The sequence below is a fragment of the Diaphorina citri genome, unplaced genomic scaffold, assembly GCF_000475195.1.
Source record: "Diaphorina citri unplaced genomic scaffold, Diaci psyllid genome assembly version 1.1 scaffold166, whole genome shotgun sequence".
NCBI lineage: Eukaryota > Metazoa > Arthropoda > Insecta > Hemiptera > Psyllidae > Diaphorina > Diaphorina citri.
Genome location: NW_007377603.1, coordinates 173855 through 191453, shown reverse-complemented (window position 1 = coordinate 191453; position 17599 = coordinate 173855). Strand labels below are relative to the sequence as shown.

The 17599-nt window shown below is 39.9% G+C and overlaps 1 non-coding gene across 1 annotated transcript; it reads right to left on the bottom strand.

The window, feature by feature from the left end:
• Positions 1–16302: 16302 nt before the first annotated feature.
• On the bottom strand, positions 16303–16375 carry Trnav-aac. Its single transcript has one exon. It is a non-coding gene; the product is annotated as a tRNA-Val (tRNA).
• Positions 16376–17599: the final 1224 nt, after the last annotated feature.

Below are 17599 nucleotides of genomic sequence, written 5' to 3'. Positions count from 1 at the left end.
TTTTCTGGGATAAGAAATTAAGCTCACTTTATTTTTGTTTATTTACCTACATATTATGTTACTCTAATATAATATAATATTTACGTATACTGTTCCTATCTATAGCATGGGGTGGCTCTCTCTCTCTCTCTCTCTCTCTCTCTCTCTCTCTCTCTCTCTCTCTCTCTCTCTCTCCATCTCCATTCTTCGTTCCCTCCCTCTCTGTTCCTCCTTCCCACTCCGTCTACCCCTTCTCCTATCTCTCTCAGTAAATTTTCTCAAAGGAAAAATGGTAGATGTGCCAAAAAATTCAAATTGCCTACTTGTTGTAAGGAAATTGGGCTACAGCATTCACACCTTGAGCGATGGGGATTTTCTCATTTAGTTCTTCGTTTCATTTCCATCTGTCCATCTCTGCCGGTGCCGGCGTCATTTTGAAAAACAGTGTGTTATCCATGGTTCGTTACGCTTTTAGCCTTTACAGCTCACTGACTGTAACGTAAGGTGAGCTTCTGCAAAGGAAAAAATATTCCGTTCAAATAGGATTGAAGGATTTTTTCTCGGCCAAATGGGAATGGGAGTAAATTTTTCCCAACTGTCAATACGGATTGTTTTTGCGTGAACGGTATTAGGCCCAAGTTAAGCCTCCTTTCAAATGTTAACCATGTGCGACTGACGAAGATTCATTAAAGCTCCAAGACAAACCTTGAAGAGCTCTTGCGGAAATTTTCCTATGAGGAGATACCGATACTACAAAGATCCTTTGAGGAGATCCAATGTGGATACCTACCGAATACCTCTGTTTATTCGAATTAGCCAAATGTGACCTTAGAATATGACAGATAAGACTTCAGTATCTGTATTCAAGGAGGGGAAAAAATTCGTGATTCAAGGACATATTTCTGGCAGACCACCATCGAGCTGTTCAGAGCTACAAATCTACAATCAACAAAATTGATATTGTCAGGATGGTTGCCAATATTCCAAACGAATAGGAAATGAAGAAGAATCTGGAAGCACCATTCTTCAATGAATAATCTACATACCTACCTGAAGTCTGGAATAAGTACCGGCCACTCACGCTCCGCTCAGACCGTCTGACAGATGTAGGTCTGTCATACTACCCATTGATATTGGTATAAGTAGGGCCATCGGCTTTAATTAACGCCCTTGGTCACTGCGACCTGGCTAGATCTTTTGTGACATTCCCTTTATTTTTTCTAGAAGAGCGCTAGACTTCTTTCACCATTCTTCAATGAATAATCTACATACCTACCTGAAGTCTGGAATAAGTACCGGCCACTCACGCTCCGCTCAGACCGTCTGACAGACGTAGGTCTGTCATACTCATACTACCCATTGGTATTGGTATAAGTAGGGCCATCGGCTTTAATTAACGCCCTTGCGACCTGGCTAGATCTTTTGTGACATTCCCTTTATTTTTTCTTGAAGAGCGCTAGACTTCTTACGAAGGCCAGGGTTCTTTTAGGACTGATTTCTTTGACTTCTTTAGGTGTTATGATCATCCTTGAGAAGTAAAGCAGTCGTTTTACTTCAGCCCATACTGTCTGACAGACCTCGTGAGTGGCTGGCATCAGTTGGAAGGCCAGGGTTCTTTTAGGACTGATTTCTTTGACTTCTTTAGGTGTTATGATCATCCTTGAGAAGTAAAGCAGTCGTTTTACTTCAACCCATACTGTCTGACAGACCTCGTGAGTGGCTGGCATCAGTTATAGGATGCGCATATCCAATATAATTACATGGCAGTAGAATAAACGCAGGTATTTAGGTATTGAATTTAATTATGGATGACTCATAGACCTACAAGCTAGAAGCCAGAAGACCAAAGTGGTGTGTCACATCTATTTACAATTTGCCAATCCGCTAAACTTCTAATTGTGGCGCGGTGACGCGTGAGGATATTTCTCGATTTCTAACCTTGATGAAAGTGTGTTGGTAATTGTGTGCTCGTCGCTTAGATGATAGGCCCCTTCAAGTGAGATATTTGGTATGCGTTTTGTTATGCTCAAAGTACCTACAAGTATCTTTAGCATAAGCCTGTTATGTTACATGTCCTTTTTGAATCACATCAGCTATAATACATACTTATATTTTACTCTGGTATATGTACAATGCACTCGTGTACTACGACACTCAAGATTTCGCCGATCTCATATTTCAATCACATACCCATTCTATTACAATCGAGTAATGATACCATAAATATAGCCTGAACCTGAAACCTACTCGTTATTCGTAAAGCCAAACCTAAAGCATGCACTCCATGTATAAATAAATGATACAGTTTCCATTCAATATGTAGGATAATGATTGACGCTCGAGATTTCATCCACCCACACTAAGTGAGATATTTGGTATGCGTTTTGTTATGCTCAAAGTACCTACAAGTATCTTTAGCATAAGCCTGTTATGTTACATGTCCTTTTTGCATCACAGCTATAATAGTATAATACATACTTATATTTTACTCTGGTATATGTACAATGTACTCGTATACTACGACACTCAAGATTTCGCCGATTTCATATTTCAATCACATACCCATTCTATTACAATCGAGTAATGATACCATAAATATAGCCTGAACCTGAAACCTACTCGTTATTCGTAAAGCCAAACCTAAAGCATGCACTCCATGTATAAATGATACAGTTTTCATTCAATATGTAGGATAATGATTGACGCTCGAGATTTCATCCACCCACACAGAAGAAGGGAAATGTAACATAATTAAATTAAAAACAGCTCGACGACAACGTGAAAGAAAAAGAAAACTTACTAAAACATCAGAATGATAGGAGTACTAATGACATACGAGTAACTAGTTCTGAAGAAACCTTACAAAAGCTAGAGCACGAGACAAATCAAAAATTGAAATTGGAAAAAAAAGAAAAAGAAGACACAGAAAGCACTAAGAAAGGAACGCCACTTAAAAATAGATTGAAATGAAGAAGGGACACCCACACACAGAAAGTGTATTGGTTTTGTTAAAATACACAGAAGTTAACTCTCCAGATGTTCAGATCGAAATCAAAGTAACCGTTAGTGTCTACATTTTTGAAGTTGTGACTTGTGACCTCCTTAACGGGTTGATCCATTAGTCATTAGTGAGTTTACAGTGGGGCTTAGAAGTACAATGAGTACTCGAAGGAAAAGAGGAAACAAGGGGGGCATTTGGCATTGAATAGAAATGGGTGGTCACAGGCAAAGTTGAGAAATTGAAGGTGACCGATAGAAAAAATTGAAACAATATGGATCATGGACTTTGGGCAAACATCAATAATATTGTCTCACAGACAAAAGACAGTAAACCTTCCAGAGATATACATATAGGTACACAGATTAGGTGCTAATGGTGCTATATTAGGAGAAAAAAAAAAAGAAGGAAAAATTATATTGAACGCCGTTTTCCATTAGGTTCCCAGTTAACTTCTGTATACTTATTAAGCACAACGGTACCCACAAAGCGTGAATACTGAGTACCTTCATACCTAACGCCTTTCTGGGGAGTAAAAAATATTCACTATGTATTAATAATTATCAAACAAAAAACCATGAAACTTTTCGCTTTTCGCACAAGAGCCCTCCAGGAGTTTTAGACGGTTTCGTCTAAGTTTGCTTTAAAATTTCCACATGGGTCACAAGGTTCGCCGGATATAAACTTTGGCCCTGAATTCTCAACGCAAAGATAAACGCTCAAGTAAGGAGATACAGCCTTTCCCGGGGCCGCTCATAGGGGGGTCCCTCCGGTTCCATTTGCGTATTTAAGGCGGCCCGGAAACACCAGTTTTTTTTCCAAAGAGGGCCAAGTAAACTGGAACAATCCCATCATCTTAATCTCTTTATGGTTTATGCATGTTTTCCTTAGTCTTTCTTTTTGTGAAATGTTTTTCTCCAGTATTCGTTCTAGAATGTCTAGTGAACCAAAATATGGAAAACGGCTTCATTGGTTCAAGACCAACCCGTGGAAATATTCTCATGTTGAGAATAAATGGTAGATAGATTGCATCCAGGTTTATCCCTTTATTCCCATTATCCTTTATTTTTTATCCAAAGTCTTTTGGAGAGATCTGAATCAGGATATAACTTCCAGCTTGTTGATATTTTATTATGTATATGTAGGTATGTAGAATAAACAATTTGTGTCAATGATGGTACCTATGTATGTAATTTCGTTTCCTTCAGAGTTTTCTCCGACTTTACACTCTGAATCTTTTGAAAATTATCCTCCAGAACACTAGTGGTTAAAGAAGGAGAAGGTATGACAGAATAGGGTCCATACGTTCAATTATTATCCTCACGGTGGACGAAATCATATCCTTGGGGGAACAGAATGTTCCTTACCACCTATCTCCCATTTACCTCCCATTTTAAAAGGAAAAGCTTGGTGCTTACTGTTGAAACAACATCCCTCATTCTGCTGAACACAAGATACAGACGGAGCTTCTTTCTGTTCTTTTAAATAAAATTTATTCGTCAAATATTTCACTTCTTTTGTTAGAACCGTCTCAGCTTCTAAGTACCACTCTCTCTTCTTTCGGCCTTCTGGTTCTGTCTCCTCCTTCACCATGAACACCGCAATAACAAAACGAGAGTTTCTTTTAAATAAAATTTATTCGTCAAATATTTCACTTCTTTTGTTAGAACCGTCTCAGCTTCTAAGTACCACTCTCTCTTCTTTCGGTCCTTTTGTCTCCTTCTTCGCCATCAACACCGCAATAACAAAACGAGAGTAAAAAAAAAAAAACATCAGTCCTTCCACTTGACAGAAAGAAAAATGTGCTCAGGCAAACGGGAAGGTAGGGAGGAGAGCTTTATCTACATTATTCAGCGGGGGAGAAAACTTCACCAGGTATTTTGAACAACAAAGGAACTGGCGGAAATGACGCTTTCCTTGAGTGTGAGAATTGTGAGATTGGAGAAAAATGTTGCTCCAACATCAAACAGGCAGATGAGAATTGGAGAGACGAAGGATAATGAGGTAGAGAGAGCTGGGAAAATGAGGCATTTGTTCTCAAAAGCGTTTGCTTGTTGCAAGTGTTGCTTGAAAGCTAATGTGTCCAATTTCCTTCCTCAGCCCCCTCATGCCAGTAATGATGCAGTTACGCCTCATTGAAAAAGCAATTTGTTTTCTTTCTCGAAGCACAGCCCAGAGCCTAGCTGTTTGAGCGTGTTTTATGCTTACCTGAGGACTGAGGAGACGTTTATGCTTACCTAGCATAGTTTTAATGTTTACTTTTAATGTAGATTAGGGTATTAGGGACATAAACTCACTCCAGGGTTATGGTTTTCGTTGTGATGAAAGCCAGAATTTTCACTCCTGAGGGTTGGTATCTTTCTATTCTTGCCCTGCTTCATTTGTAGGTGTATTTCTCTTCTTTGTTGAAATCTCAACCTAATTAAAAAGATTGCTGGACAAAGAAGTGCTGCAAAATTATCCAACACCCTATGCGAGCGAGCGAAATTCATTTTTATGCTTTTCCAATAGACACTAATTTGAGCCCAAGTCGTGTAGAAAACACGGTAGAAAGGTATCTACGTAGGTAAGTTCATCAGTGTCATTTACCCAGGTAAACACATTGAAAATTTGCCCTCCCGCGCTGTCATCAGCAACGTTTCCCACGCATGCCACAGTCACGCTCAATTTTCGTTCACTTTTCCTCCTCGTACCTGGAAGGTCTCAAATTTCTTCTTCCAGAATTCTTCCTCCTCTCCCGAAATGCTTCCTCTTCTGCCAACGAGGCGAGGCGAGGGGATATTTGAACGAGCATGTGTGCTTGCAAAACCTAGGAAAAACAAAAACTTACCGAAAAAAATACAGAGTCGCATAAAATGAATGGAAAAACAAGTATAATAATGAAGAGGGGGGGACACGCGGTCGTATAGAAATGCGGCACAAAATAATGTCGGGGGTTTTCTCTGTTGATTTTTTGAATAATATTGCAAGTTGAAGTACCTACCTACCGACCCTTTATTGTTCGTTTTGTGAGAAGTCGGAAAAGTCCAGTGCAATTTCCTTCCTCAGCCCCCTCATGCCAGTAATGATGCAGTTACGCCTCATTGAAAAAGCAATTTGTTTTCTTTCTCGAAGCACAGCTTAGAGCCTAGCTGTTTGAGCGTGTTTTATGCTTACCTGAGGACTGAGGAGACGTCTATGCTTATCTAGCATAGTTTTAATGTTTACTTTTAATGGAGATTAGGGCATTAGGGACATAAACTCACTCCAGGATTATGGTTTTCGTTGTGATGAAAACCAGAATTTTCACTCCTGAGGGTTGGTATCTTTCTATTCTGTGTCCTGCTTCATTTGTAGGTGTGTTTCTCTTCTTTGTTGAAATCTCAACCTAATTAAAAAGATCTATGTGATGGGAATTTGAGCCCAAGTCGTGTAGAAAACACGGTAGAAAGGTATCTACGTAGGTAAGTTCATCAGTGTCATTTACCCAGGTAAACACATTGAAATTTTGCCCTCCCGCGCTGTCGTCAGCAACGTTTCCCACGCATGCCACAGTCACGCTTAATTTTCGTTCACTTTTCCTCCTCATACCTGGAAGGTCTCAAATTTCTTCTTCCAGAATTCTTCCTCCTCTCCTAAATTTTTTCCTCCTCTCCCGAAATGCTTCCTCTTCTGCCAACGAGGCGAGGGAGGGTATAATTTATCATCGTTAATCTTTTGTCTGGAGATGTGACTTTGAGACGCAGGAATGTAGATGGGTTTGGAGGGGGAAATGTAGGGGAGGGAGGGCAGAAGGGGAGAGGAAGTATCAAAGGGAGCAGAGGAGGAGAAAGACATCGTATAGAGAGAGAGGAAGAAAGGAGTGATGTATGTTATGCTGAGGTGAGAAGGAAAGGAAGAGAGGGCAAGTAAGAATGGATAGGGGAGCTGAGAAGGGATCGTATGCATATAAGGCGGAGGAAGAGGAGAAGGAGGAGGAGGAGGAGAAGAAGAAGAAGAAGAAGAAAACGGAGAAGAATGAGAGGAAGAAGAGAGGATAGCAAAGATGGATCGAAAATAAGACGAGAAAAGATAAGGAAATAAAGAAAGGGGAAGTGGTGTGAACGAAAGGGAGATATAAAGGAAGAAGAAAGAGGTACACGTATAGACGGAGTAATAGAGGAGGGAAATGAAAGGAAGCAAGGAGGAGAGGGAGGAAAGAAAGAGCTGTATACGTCAGAGGATTGGAAACATAAAGGAAGAAGGTGAGAGATGTACGAGTATAAGGAAGAAAAGGACAACAAGTGGGAACGGAAGACATATCAGAATCAGAGGAGGGAAGAGATGGAAGAAAGAGACTCATAGATGGAACAGAGGAAGACAAGGAGGAGGAGAAGGAGGAGGAGGAAGATAGGAAGATAAAGGAAGAAGGAGAGGTGGAAAAAAGAAGAGCTGTACGTTAGAGGAGGAGGTAGGTTGACACATCTCATATGACATCATGCTTTCACGTATGTTAGGAAGGTGGACATGGGGTCGGGGTAGGAGAGGTCTTGAATTACATGTCAAGATAATAATGTTATTAGATTAATTAGAACGCCTAAATCCAACAGGTAGTTTTTGACCTTTGTGGCCTGAATTTGGTTAAGCTTAAAGAAAACTCTCCGATATTCTTTTTTCAACCTACAGACTTGTTGTTCTTTTCTGAGGTACATTTTGGTGCTGCGGCTACACCTGAAAGTATGTAGAATAAACAATTTGTGTCAATGATGGTACCTATATATGTAATTTCGTTTCCTTCAGAGTTTTCTCCGACTTTACACTCTGAATCTTTTGAAAATTATCCTCCAGAACACTAGTGGTTAAAGAAGGATAGGGTATGACAGAATAGGGTCCATACGTTCAATTATTATCCTCACGGTGGACGAAATCATATCCTTGGGGGAACAGAATGTTCCTTACCACCTATCTCCCATTTACCTCACATTTTAAAAGGAAAAGCTAGGTACTTACTGTTGAAACAACATCCCTCATTCTGCAGAACACAAGATACAGACAACCAGACACATAGGAGGGGGGCTTAAAAAAAATTGTTTCATATTGACGGATGAAGTGAAACAGAAGGGAGGTCAGGAGGTAGGGGGGAGGGGGGTTATGAATAAAAAATAAATGCATCCAGCAAGAGCGAGGTGACAATAGGTGACGATCATTGGAGCATCCAAGGTGTTACTGGTGAATGATCAAACATTTGACAATCACGGGTTGCGTCTATTGTTCCCGACAACCCCCGTCCTCTAGGAAAACACTGTGGTGGTCTAAAACGCTATTGTTCTTCCGTTTGGACAGTGAGTGATTATTCTTTTGCTATGTTGATGATGGAGAAAACAACTAATCAAGAGAAAGAAAATCGGGCGTCATATTTTGTGTCACTTCGAACAGGTCGGTTCGCTTCTGCACTTTTGGAAGACTTGCCCAATTGGTTTGGCCAAATGCTGAAATGTCAAACATCGTTTGTATGCATTGTCTGTCATTTTCATTTTCAGAATTTCTTACGTGATAGTGCTTCAACTACTCCAGGAAACACGGTCCTCCTTTAATACAAAGTGGTAAATGTTGGTAAAGCACGACTGAAGTCTGGTTTGTTTCGGAAACCAACGGAGTACCTAACTCAAAGCAATATTTTCGCTTTAATGTCTTTACGGGACCACAGATTAGGTGCGGCATTTAGGAAATCAGGAAGGAGCATTTTACAAGCTCAATTACATTCGCTTGATCTGGCAATTCTGATGGAAGGCTTTCCAAATGAGTGCACACTAATCTGGATATTAGAGGTACATGCTTTCTCCAAACCATGCTTCTTTTTCTCTCCCCTTGCTCCCAGGCTCCCACCGTGTTTTCTCTTTCAGAGCGTCTATAAATTTTCAAAGTCGGTAAGGCCTCGGGGTCTAGAGAGGAAGGAAGGAAGAGAGAGAGAGAGAGAGAGAGAGAGAGAGAGAGAGAGAGAGAGAGAGAGAGAGAGAGAGAGAGAAAGAAAGAGATGTTAGTGGATGTGACAAAACTCCCAAATGTGCGTCCAAAATTTTGCCACTTTGCATCTCCAGAATGACCGGAATAGGAAGTGACACATCTCACACATATCCAGCTGGATGAAACCTTGCTAAACGTTTACTTCGTGAACTAGTGATACCTGGTACGCACCATGACAAAAAATTCTGTTGAAGAGAGAGAGAGAGAGAAAGAAAGAGATGTTAGTGGATGTGACAAAACTCCCAAATGTGCGTCCAAAATTTTGCCACTTTGCATCTCCACAATGACCGGAATAGGAAGTGACACATCTCACACATATCCAGCTGGATGAAACCTTGCTAAACGTTTACTTCGTGAACTGATACCTGGTACGCACGATGACAAAAAATTCTGTTGAGACCTAAGAGTTAGTCTTTGACTCTTTAGAGTAGATACCCACTAAAGCTGACCTCTGCCTGTAGGTGAATCCGGGCCTGGGATCATATATGTATGTACGGCAAGCATTACAAAGGTATTTGTACACACATGGCAGGGATGGCACGCAGGGCTTGCTATTGTCTGAAATGAAAAGCCTGCCTAATCCTTTCTCTCTGTTGTCATGCAAAACTGTGACATTTCAGAAAAATATGAGTCGCTCATCATTTTCGGCCCTAGGCGTGTCATCATATCAGAGTGACAACAAACATGCATGGAAAAAGAGTATTGAACCCAGGATGAAAGCAGAACCAGAAGTAGCTGGAAAAGCTAACGGATGAGCTGAAAGCTCATTTTCATTTGTCCCAACATCTGCTTCAAAGACACTGAACCATGAAAAGGATATTCCTTTGATATTTAGGAAGGCAATAAGCAATGATCACAGAGGAGTAGCTATCGGAACAAGAATTATCTGTGATTTTTCTTCACAACACTTTCATAGAATTTGCTGGACAAAGGTCTTTGACTGCGATTCTTTTGATTGTAAATTGTAAAACTTCCAAATTCGCCACGGTGTTAATGATTGCCCAAGATAGAGGTGCTTTACCTATTGAACCAATTCTCCGCAGATCTCTGGGAACTAAGCAACGTTGGCGTCAATCTTTGCTCGAATGGTCGGATGGCGAAGTAGAACTTCAGTATGAGGGACAAAATCAGAGCTCCGAGAAACAGCAGGATGGCTTGAGCTGGACAAAGAAGTGCTGCAAAATTATCCAACACCCTATGCGAGCGAGCGAAATTCATTTTTATGCTTTTCCAATAGACACTTTTTTCATTATCATTTTGTGAAAAATTGACTGGATTATAGAACACAGAAAAAACCAGACACATAGGAGGGGGGCTTAAAAAAAATTGTTTCATATTGACGGATGAAGTGAAACAGAAGGGAGGTCAGGAGGTAGGGGGGAGGGGGGTTATGAATAAAAAAGAAATGCATCCAGCAAGAGCGAGGTGACAATAGGTGACGATCATTGGAGCCAAAAAAATTCATGAAAAATTTTTTTTTTTTTTTTTTTTTTTTTTTTTTTTTTTGCAAAAAATGTTGGTTGAGGTATTTTAATAAAAAACAACAAAACATTCTGGCCCGGGGGGTATGGATTATCAAATCACATCACATGTCGTGGAAAAAAAACAACGTTCATCATATATCGTTATTGAAATCATCATGCGTCGGAAAATAAATGACAAGCTCTATGCTCTACATTCCTATGGGGAGGATTGCTCCAAGAGATATATGAGGTGCATTTAATATGGCATGGCCAGTAGGTATTTGGCGAATAATTAAAATGAAACATGTGAAATTGTGAACCATTGTGTATACCACGGGCCAGGGGACAGAAATACCTACATACTTGTGTGCAACGTATGTTATAAATTTTAATCCTACCAACAATCCAATAGTACCTGTGGTCCAATAGTGGTCCAGGTGAAATGTTTTATAAGTATTTTACGTCACTGTATTACTGTCTGTGTGCAACGTATGTTATAAATTTTAATCCTACCAACAATCCAATAGTACCTGTGGTCCAATAGTGGTCCAGGTGAAATGTTTTATAGGTATTTTACGTCACTGTATTACTGTTAAGGTATTTAGTGACGATGGTTTTACCCTCCATTCGGTGACAAGTTACCCGCCTCTTCACTAGTCAAGTCCTCACACTCCTCACGTTATCCTCACCCAGCCTGGCCGGAAAAAAAGCCAGCAACCGTGATTACTGGTTGTTTAGAATGATGGTTACTCGGTCACCCATCCAGATACCAATCACAACGTTGCTTAACTTCAGTGATCCATCGGGACCTGTTACATTCAACGTGCTCTTGCTGCATGCGGTATAAGTGATTCACAAGTAGGTCATTGAGGACAGGAGCTCCGACAGACAAAAAAATAATAATGAACCTGTCGTGATTACTGGTTGTTTAGAATGATGGTTACTCGGTCACCCATCCAGATACCAATCACAACGTTGCTTAACTTCAGTGATCCATCGGGCACTGTTGAATTCAACGTGCTATTACTGCGTGCGGTATAAGTGATTCACAAGTAGGTCATTGAGGACAGGAGCTCCGACAGACAAAAAAATAATAATGAACCTGTGAAAAGCATCTTGATTATCTTAAAGTCTGCTGAAGATGAGACGTTTTCCCTGTCAGCAATTAATGAGAGACAAGAGTGTCATGTTGCCATTTGCAAAGGCTTCTTTTGATCCTTTGAATATACCCTATAATAATTATGTACCTATATTGGATTGGACGTCTGTTCTTAGTAGTGTGTCCGGATGCTGGGTTGGTGACTGTCTGACGACAAGATACCAGCACGTGCCACTTGGTGTTCCCAAATATAGGTTTTGGGCCCCGGGATTATAGGTACTTTCATGTTGATATAAATGCTGAAATTTGAGCACTTTCTGGTAGTGTTACCCAGTGTCTACACTGCAATTTCGATCGACATCGCCTGAAACACATCCACATTTTAAACTTTTTGTCGTTCCACCAAAATTCTTTGATCTTCAGACGACTGTTGATGCACCTTCAGGGCAAACGTACCGTGACTATTATAGGGGAGACCCCTGTTTACATCTCGTAAGGACCTCTACATTATTTTTAAGCCTGCGACAAGACGTAATTGGTATGCAGAAAACCTGCTCATCCTGACACACTCCATCAATTTTCCAAGGATACTTTTCCAGGTACAAATAAATCAGGTATTTTCTAATGGTGTCCATCGCTTCATTGTCTGTTATAGCTTCATTAAGTCACGCGACAAAGTATCACCGGGTATCTTTGAAACACGTAATTCATTAATTCGTAACCGTGAGCTCCTTTAAATTAGCATTATTTCCTTCAATATGTTTTGATCTTATCTGTATTACGCTTAAAAAAAATTGTTTCATATTGACGGATGAAGTGAAACAGAAGGGAGGTCAGGAGGTAGGGGGGAGGGGGGTTATGAATAAAAAATAAATGCATCCAGCAAGAGCGAGGTGACAATAGGTGACGATCATTGGAGCATCCAAGGTGTTACTGGTGAATGATCAAACATTTGACAATCACGGGTTGCGTCTATTGTTCCCGACAACCCCCGTCCTCTAGGAAAACACTGTGGTGGTCTAAAACGCTATTGTTCTTCCGTTTGGACAGTGAGTGATTATTCTTTTGCTATGTTGATGATGGAGAAAACAACTAATCAAGAGAAAGAAAATCGGGCGTCATATTTTGTGTCACTTCGGACTTGTCGGTTCTATTCTGCACTTTTGGAAGACTTGCCCAATTGGTTTGGCCAAATGCTGAAATGTCAAACATCGTTTGTATGCATTGTCTGTCATTTTCAGAATTTCTTACGTGATAGTGCTTCAACTACTCCAGGAAACACCGTCCCCCTTCAATACAAAGTGGTAAATGTTGGTAAAGCACGACTGAAGTCTGGTTTGTTTCGGAAACCAACGGAGTACCTAACTCAAAGCAATATTTTCGCTTTAATGTCTTTACGGGACCACAGATTAGGTGCGGCATTTAGGAAATCAGGAAGGAGCATTTTACAAGCTCAATTACATTCGCTTGATCTGGCAATTCTGATGGAAGGCTTTCCAAATGAGTGCACACTAATCTGGATATTAGAGGTACATGCTTTCTCCAAACCATGCTTCTTTTTCTCTCCCCTTGCTCCCAGGCTCCCACCGTGTTTTCTCTTTTAGAGCGTCTATAAATTTTCAAAGTCGGTACCCATTTTGGGAATCTGGATATTAGAGGTACATGCTTTCTCCAAACCATGCTTCTTTTTCTCTCCCCTTGCTCCCAGGCTCCCACCGTGTTTTCTCTTTCAGAGCGTCTATAAATTTTCAAAGTCGGTACCCATTTTGGATTTCGTTAAAGCGTGGGTCGGGTATATTTATTCAGACAAACTTCTCCGATGTGGGATGGGAGTGTAATTGGAAATACGTTGCGGTCAGTCAAGTTAAACTACTCCGAGGTCAGGGAAGTAAATATTTGAACGAGCATGTGTGCTTGCAAAACCTAGGAAAAACAAAAACTTACCGAAAAAAATACAGAGTCGCATAAAATGAATGGAAATACAAGTATAATAATGAAGAGGGGGGACACGCGGTCGTATAGAAATGCGGCACAAAATAATGTCGGGGGTTTTCTCTGTTGATTTTTTGAATAATGTTGCAAGTTGAAGTACCTACCGACCATTCATTGTTCGTTTTGTGAGAAGTCGGAAAAGTCCAGTAAAAAAAAAGTTCAAAGTTCAAATAAATATGTAATTTTTCACAAATAATGAAAAATGAAGTGGGCAGCGAGCCCTTTTGCCTAAGTAAATAAGTTGGAAGTTGGAATATCTTGTTTGACCATAGTGGGTCTGAATTGCCGTTATATTCGTAATGTAAACATAATTCTGCCATTCTTCGCTCGGCACGGCGATCGCACCTTGAATACACACCAGTGCCCGATGAATCACTGACGTTAAGAAGAAGATTTGTTTACAACTTTACGTATTATGGACAGCATTGGCAGTTGATATTGATAGGATGGTACTTGGTACCTACAGGTGTGTCCACTGTCCACACATAGTCGACGGCCTTCGATCGATGTAGATAGACGTCGATCAACTCCGGTCGACTATGTTTGGACACACCTTGGAATCCAAGTCCCTATTTTACTAAGCAATCCAGTGAACACAAACATGTTTATAAAGGCTTCAATAAAAACTGATGTTTAAACAGTTAGATTAGATGAGACAAAACGAGGAAGAGGCTACTGTATCAATGTCCACATTAAAATCATTTCAATTACAAGTTTCGCTTGGAAAAAAAAGGCGTCAGTGTAACAGAAGAGCTCTGTGTTTTTTGTTGCTCGCTTCACGCTTGTCACTCAATTCCATTATAAATGAATCAATCAACCGCGTCCACCATGTGTTACACGTTGTATATCTCTGTAATGCACAGATATACAGGATGTTCAGGAAAACATCTTGATGTCATCATGGTGTCGGTTGAGCTTCAACGAAAAATAAGGTACTTGGGTGGGTAAAGCAAATTTTTCTCCTGCCGAAGATTGAACTGTTGATTCTCACATGGACACACGTTATGGGGAGTTTTGTCACATCCACTAAAGCCCGATTCCCAGTAGAACTAGAATGTCAGTTTAGTGTACGTCACAGTACAGCAACGGACTTCAAAGATTCATATATCATCTCCAAATCTCAAGTAAATTTGTCACATCCACTAAAGCCCGATTCCCAGTAGAACTAGAATGTCAGTTTAGTGTACGTCACAGTACAGCAACGGACTTCAAAGATTCACATATCTCCAAATCTCAAGTAAATGAGGATAGGACCAGACAAGCGATAGCGCCTTTGATAACTAACTATGTATACGAATCCTTTTAGGCATTTCATAAATCCAAGATATGAAAAGACATCTATTTTTCCTAGGCTTGATGCGAAAATCGCCCATAAATCGGATTTGTTACAAACATTGTTAAGAGTTTTATTTAGGTACCTAGGTATAGAGGGAAACTACCTATAACAATCCAGAGACCTTGTCCTCAAACGTTGCCTAGATGTGTAATCTCTCCCGAGCGACCCAGTATTTCTATTACAGCTTCTCAATAATACCCTTGGATCTGTTAGGATTGAGATGATGTTGTTTTCGAATAATTCACAAATGAAGTGCTGTTATGTTACATGATACGGTTTGTAATGTAACGGAGCATCCAGATTCACACAAAACTATTTAACACTCGCAATACTGTAGTATTATTCCATCTCCAACAATGGAAAACTCTGTTGTAGTTCTGGCTATGAATGAGATAGAGTTGGAAACAGTTGTTGATGTTGAACTGTTAGTTTTGTACCTACTGTTTGCAGTTTGATAGATTTTTGTTAACCAGCACCAGCACTGCGCATTGAAATTAGTATATTAGTAATATTTCGTAGATGTCAAAAACGCAAGGGTCTCTTCAGTGTCATTGTACTTATTCTTTTGCTTTCGATGCCAGTGTGTGGGAATTCATCATTTGCTGCTACACTCGTTTTGTCTATATTGATCTTGAGAATGATGTGTTGAATGACAGGTTGTGAATCCATGTTGGATGCAAAAGAGCTCTTTTGATTCGGCTATTCGACTTTTTTCCTTGTCGGTCTTATCATTTTTTGGTTTCTCTGACACTCGCTTTGAATTTTTGAAATTTGCTGTACATGTAGACCATTTTTCTAGTGCTAATGCTGCCACTGCCTCTCGGGCTCGGGGCACTCCGAACATTTCTTGATTGACACCCTTTTGATTTTTTCAAAGGAACTGAATGGGATATAATGATGGTTGTGAATGTACCTTAATATTCAATGTATTTATCATAATCTAATATTATTCTCAGTTTTATGTTTCGAGGAGAATGGATTTCATCATCAGATGCGCTTTCCACGCTGTGACAAATTCAGCATCTATGAATTCCAAGTAAGAGGGTTGCATGCAAAATTACAACTCTTTCCCAGCGCTCCTCAGTTTATTGAATAGAAAAACCCTTTCTGTGAATGCATTTTGGAGATTATGTCAGTGACTTTCTTTTATCCCATAAATGTTTTGCTGATATTCAGTTAAAATATTATTTCCAAGGTGTTTGGAGACGTGGTGTTTCCTTCCGGAGTCCAAGGAGTGCAAATGCGGATATCCTGTTATGAGGGTATTGTCACATTTAATTTCCTCCATCTCGCAATGGTTACCTAGTAGGTACCTATCTTATCAGTTTCACTTGTCACTCTTGGACCAGAAAGGTATTCTTTGTCATGTTTAGTACCTACATATTTCAACCAAAGTATCTTCTATTTCTCACAGGCAAAAAAAGAGAGAAAAAAAAAATGAACCGACAAAAATTGTTTTCGCCCGGGATCGAACCGGGGACCTTCTGCGTGTTAGGCAGACGTGATAACCGCTACACCACGAAAACTTATTGAGAGGCGAGGTAAAAATAGAGCGTTTTGTTTAGTGTTGCTATGGTGATGTAAAAGTAGACCGATATGAAGGCGTTAGGGTATGCAATACGCGTGTCATTATCATGAGTCACCAGTGTGCCATACCAGCTGTAGGTTGGTGGTTTGAGTCCAGAGCAAGTCATAACATCTCTTTAGCCAGGCCTAGTTAGCTTAGGTGGTAGCGCGCCTGCCTTGTAAGCGTTAGGACACACGTTCGGATCCTGCCCGGGGCGAACTTTATTCTAAACAGGTAAAGTTTGTTCTCGGAACGGCTGGGTTTCTCCTAAAGCTGGCGAGATGTGGTAAGTGGGAACGACATTTTTGACAAGCCTTTAAAGTCTAGTCATGTCTAAATTCTTCTAGTTATGTCTATTGTACAAGTTATGTCGTAACGGTTCCCAGACTAGCCTGAATGTAAGAACACCTGATGAAAGCCCTTGTTACTTCGCTGAAGAAGAAACCCCCTCGGTAGCCATTTAGCCAACTTTATCCTGGGTAGCATTCAACCAAGATAATGTTCCAATGTTTGTTTAGGTGTGTTCGCAGTCGCACTATTTGCTGGAATAATTAGACCCTCTCCTTCCTCAATCAACCAGTTCTGGGAATTAAAAAGTTACCGTGAATAAATAGACAATTTTCGCAATGTTTTTACAAGAACAAGAAAGATGGGAAAGAGAGAGGGTGGGAATTATTTTCTTCGGAGATTATAGATTCTCAATTTCTCACTCGTTTCATGTACTTACCATAAAAAAATGTAAATGAACAATAATTATTTCTACAATAATTCATCCTGTGCAAATTTTGCAATGACCGATTTTTTTGCATTCTCTTTTCATTCGATTTCTTATAACAACAAAAAGAGTATGTCATTCCTGTGCAAATTTTGCAATGACCGATTTTTTTGCATTCTCTTTTCATTCGATTTCTTATAACAACAAAAAGAGTATGTCATAAAAAAATGAGTAAATTTATGGTTTTTTTATTCGATAAATCTTTACAGGAACAAAATCCCAAGTCCTTCTTCTTATTGTTGTTTGGAATAATAAAAGATTGTTATTTCTAAGGAGAGAAGCATTTAACTTGAATAAACACCATGGATCATTGAGTTTGATTGAAAACAGGGTGGTCAAATAAAGTTATGAAATCAATTATTATCATCCTCATTTAAAACCGTGTGTCCTATTTAAACGGCCATATTA